Source organism: Schistocerca serialis, chromosome 4, assembly GCF_023864345.2.
Source record: "Schistocerca serialis cubense isolate TAMUIC-IGC-003099 chromosome 4, iqSchSeri2.2, whole genome shotgun sequence".
In the NCBI taxonomy this organism is placed as follows: domain Eukaryota; kingdom Metazoa; phylum Arthropoda; class Insecta; order Orthoptera; family Acrididae; genus Schistocerca; species Schistocerca serialis.
Window position 1 is genome coordinate 187,538,917 of NC_064641.1, and position 5,531 is coordinate 187,544,447.

A 5,531-nucleotide genomic window follows, 5' to 3' on the forward strand; every position below is an offset into this window, starting at 1 on the left:
CAAACACTTAGATACAATAAATAATCTACGTGAAAGATAAATTCTGTAGTGTTGATCTTACCCACTTATTCCGATTTCCAATCCTGAATTAGTCAAGATGCTTCATGCACGACATGGAGGGCTATTTATCTGGTTACTTAAATAAATTTTCATATTTGTCATTAAATTATTAAAGTACTTAAACTAATAATTTTCCAGTTCCGTTTTTTTCTAACTGGTTAGGAAGGGCTTGGGCTGGTGGCGACCCTGAATTTCTGAATTTTTATCATTATTTGTGTGAGAGAAGCAGTTAGAAATGCGAGATAACGTATACGGCTCGATGAGAAACGTCGAAGAGATAGTAATACGTTACAACTGCCACACAATTTTAACGTGCTACGTCAGCTGTGCATCGATGCTGGTATCAGTAATCACGTGAACATTATCACGCCCGTAGACGAGGTTCTGGGTGTCCACGCAGGACAGGCGCCCGCCAGGATCGTAGTAATTTTAAGAGTAGCAGTGGTTCAAATGGCTCTGAGCACTATGGGACTTAACATCTGTGGTCATCAGTCCCCTAGAACTTAGAACTACTTAAACCTAACTAACCTAAGGACATCACACAACACCCAGTCATCACGAGGCAGAGAAAATCCCTGACCCCGCCGGGAATCGAACCCGGGAACCCGGGCGCGGGAAGCGAGAACGCTGCCGCATGACCACGAGCTGCGGACAGTAGCAGTGGCAGACCGTACAGCAACACAGATAACGGGGCTTGTGAGCCCAGGCGTGTCAACATGAGATGTTGTGAACCGGTTATTGGCAGTGGGACTATGGGTCGTGCACATCTAGCCCGTCGTCCACCGAGGCCACAGCAGAGTCTTGCACGGCTCAGCTGATGCCGTCAGAGGATAACTTGGAAGATAGCATACTCTGCCCACACGTAAGTGATAGTCGTTTGGGTGCACAACGTAGACCTGGTGTACGCTATCTCATAGACTGCATTTGTCCAAGACACACTGGCTCCAACCCAGGCCTTATGGTCTGCGGTGCAGTAAGCTACAACCCTCGTTCACTTTCGAGTTTCTGGAGGGGACGCTAACCAGCGCTTGGCACGTGCAGGACGTTCTCAGACCAGTTCTTTTGCCGTCCTCGCAACAGGATGGTGATGTTCCAACAGGACAACGATCGTCCAACTCTCCGTGAAACCCAACGTGCTCTGCAAGAAATGCAGCAGCTTCTCTGATCAGCACGATCTTCAGACTTGTCTCCATACGAGAGTGTGTGGGATGTCACGGGACGATAAGTGACTCATGCGACTCATCAGCCAACAGATGTTATAGAAATATGTGAAGAAGCTGAGCAGACGTGGAATAACGTATCCCAGGACAGCATTCGCCAGCTGTGCGACAGACTGGGTGCCGGAGTCAGCGCTTGTATTGCTGCCCGAGAAGGCTACACCACGTACTAGTATGGATGTTTAGGCACGGATCGATACGTAGTACCTCAGAAATGCTTATACTATTGATCTGTAAGTGTAATCATTTCATGTACTCCATATGCATTATTGCAACAATTAATCTTGAGTGTACTGGGAACCTCTAAAACAGCGGACTAATTTTTTTCCAGCAGTGTGTGTACCAGACCAGACCAGGCGTGACTTCATAAGGGGCTCCTCGAACCCTGCTTTGGCGGAGTCCTAGTACACTATACCTACTTTGCCCCCATGGCTTCTCTGAACCGTGCACAGGATGTGTTGCTCCGCTTGTTGTTGGTCTTATCTCGTTGAACTTCTCAGGATTTTTGTTATTCTTCGCTCCCTGCGGTGCCGGCAGCTGTGACGGCCCATTACAGGCCAGACCTCGCTGCTCCCGGAGCGGACCCTGTTGGGAACACTTACTCCGACGACTGCTCGGCCGCCGCCGGCACGGCAGTGTGTGTACCTCGCGCATCAACGTTCAAAATGGTTCAAATGCCTCTGAGCACTATGGGACTTAACTTCTGAGGCCATCAGTCCCCTAGAACTTACAACTACTTAAACCTAACTAACCTAAGGACATCACACACATCCATGACAGAGGCAGGATTCGAACCTGCGGCCGTAGCGGTCATGCGGTTCCATACTGTAGCGCCTAGAACCGCTCGGCCACCCCGGCCGGCAGGCGCATCAACGTCCAAGGGCTTTCCCGTACTCATTTCCGCTGCGGTTCTCCCGTTGTTACCTGCAGCGGTCATTCTCTGCAGCACTGGAATCCAAAATCCGTTCACCCTGATGCTCTCTTCTCTGTTGATGAAGCTGTTGTCGTGTTTGTGTATTTCTACAGCCTCCCTGAAGAAGAGCATGTAGCAGCTCTTCTCTACAGCAACAACTTCCATGTGGGCGAATTTTGATGCGTGGTCGATCTCACATATCGCGTGTTTCGCCGAGGCCGATTTCTCCATCTGCTCCGACCTGCAATGCTGCTCATGTTCGGTGATGCTGGTGTTGATTGATCGTCTAGTCAATCCAACATTGACTTTTCCATATGTGCGTGGTATTCGATATATTCCCGACACTGCAAATGGGTGCCTTTTCTCCTTTGCCGATCTGAGACACTCTTTGATCTTCTTTGTCGATTTACAAATACCCTTTAGCCTTGTTTGCGAAATATACGGCTGATCCTGTCCGTCAGTCTGTGAGTGTGTGGTAGAAAGGATGTACTTGACATTTCTTTTTCCGATGCGTCACTTCGTCGAGTACTTGGTTCTGTGACGTTTCTGATTGCTCCCCAGAACGCTTTCCAGGAGACGCACCTCGCTTCTGAAATGCTGCTGCTCACGTAATCTTCTTCTTCGCATTACGAGCGTAATAATCATGCCTTTTTTCTGGCTCGAGTGGCAATTTGATAATTTGTGCGGATATCGCTCTGTGTGTATCTGTTTTGTTTTTGAAACATGCTGTGTCCCAGGTTTCCACTAACCCTCGTGACCAGCACATATAGGAAGGGTAACTGTTGGTCCTTTTCTACCCTCACGTTAAATTTTATTTTGGGAAGGAGAGCGTTAAGGAAGTGACTGAGCTGTTCCCCACCATTGCTCCACAACAAAGGTATCGTCGAGGTATCTGTACCAAAGCTTAGGTTTACAATGTGCCAAGTCCATCGCCTGTGCATCTAAATGTTCCGTGAAGAAGTTGGCCACCACTGGACTAAGTGGACCACCCATGAAAAGTGTCAATGCCAACATAAAATTTACCATGAATGTAAAACAGCGTCCAACAGTTACCCTTTCTAGATGTGCTGTTCACGATATATGGTGAAAACCTGGGACACAGCGTGTATCGAAAACCGGCATACACAGACCGATACCTGCACAAACTATCAATTCATCACTCTAGCCAGAAGACAGGCATGATTAACACGCTTGTAGCACGAGCAAGACGAATATGTGAGCCACAGCACCTCAGACGCAAGATGCAACTCCTGGAAATCATTCTGAGGAGCAAAGGGTACTCCAATAGTTACAGAATCAGATGCTCGGCGAAGTGACGCATCGGAAATAGAAATATCAGGTACGGCTTTTCTGCCATACAGTCACAGAGTGACGGGCAAAATCAGTCGTATATTGCGCAAACAGAATCTAAAGACTATTTATAAACCGACAAAGAAGATCAAAGAGTGTCTCAGATCGGCAAAGGAGAAAAGAGATCCACTTACAATGTCGGGAATATATCATACATAATGTACGTGTGGAAAAGCGTATTTTGGAATGACTGGACGATCAATAAACACCAGGATCACCGAACATAACAGATTTGGGCAGGTGGAGAAATCGGTCGTGGCGGAACACGTGGCATGTGAGACCGAAAACGTCGTGAAATTCACCGACACGGAAGTTGTTGTAGAGAAGAGCTACTGCACCCACTTGCTCAGGGAAGCTATGGAAACACACAAACTTGACAACGGGCTCAACAAGGTGAAATGATCCTGGATTGCCGTGCTACAGAGGACGACTGTTGCAGGCAGCAAGGGGAGAACCGCAGAGGAAATGCCCATGAAAAAGCGGTTGGACATTGGTGTGCCAGATACATATAATCGGTGGCCACGAGCTCGACTTCAGTTGATCACCAGCAATTGAGGGTGAGGCTTTGACATTCCCAGTCACTCGTGCTGGCGAAACGTCACAAAAATTATCAAACAAATGTCGGCCGAAGAGCCCGAGACAAAAGCCGACTGGCAATTTGTCAAGGTTAAGAATGTAATAAGGAAGAAATGTAGTGTGTTAACTGAAGTTTTGTCTCCACAACTGAAACAACAAATCATATTGCGATTTTTGGCAAATGGGGATTCATATTCGTCTCTACAGTACCTATATCGTGTTCCAAAATCTACAACTGCCAAACTTATCGTTGTTCTTCTCAAAATTGCAGACATTAATTACTGTTTCCCTTACATAAATATGGATGACGCAGGAAGAGTATTGATGGTGGTATTTTTTCCTGACAATACTCTAAAATCGGCAATAGAATCCAAAACTCCTACCAGAAATGCAGTGCTGGTGATGGCGCATTTTCGTTTGCATCGTATTTCATGAAGCCCTCTACAAAGCAAAGAAAGAATATTCAGTTACTCTTACAGACAGTCGAGAGCTCGCCGTGTTGTGGGAAATGCGTTTGGAATTCTGGTTTCCAAATTTTCTGTGAACAACTATGCTTAAAAAAGAATTTGTCAACTCGAACCAAGAGATTTTAGTCTTGTGAACGTGGGTAGATGTTTTGCCTGCCTGTATTATTCCATAAGAATTTCTAAAATCATGGGGGGAAGTGGCAATAAAACGACTATTCACATTGGTGTGTAGAATGTTTGAGTCTGGCGACAAACCATCTGACTTTCGGAAAAAAATCATCCACACAACTCCGAAGACTGCAAGAGCTGACAAGTACGAGAATTCTCGTACAAGCAGCTTAACAACTCATACATCCAAGTTGCTGACAAGAATAACATACAGAAGAATGGAAAAAAATGAGGATGTGCTTGATGACGATCATTTGGCTTTAGGAAACGTAAAGGCACGAGAGAGGCAATGCTGAGTTGCAGTTGATAATGGAAGCAAGACTGAAGAAAAATCAAGACATGTTCATAGGATTTCTCGACCTGGAAAAAGCGTTGGACAATGTAAAATGGTGCATGATGTTTGAAATTCTAAGAAAAATATGGGTAAGCTATAGGGAGAGACGCGTAATATACAATATGTTCAAGAGCCAAGAGGGAATAACAAGAGTGGACAACCAAGGACGAGGATTAAAAAGGGGTGTAAGACAGGGATGTACTCTTTTCCCGTAATGTTCAATCTATACATCGAAGAAGCAATGATAGAAATAAAAGAAAGGTTCAAGAGTGAAATTAAAATTCGAGGTGAAAGGATATCAATGATACGATTCCCTGATGACATTGCTATCGGGCGTCCGTCTGCTTAGATAGGTGGTAACGTGCTTGTCTCCCATGTACTGCTCCCAGGTTCGATTCCCGGCTGGGTTGGAGATTTTCTCTGCTCTGGGACTGGGTGCTGTGCTC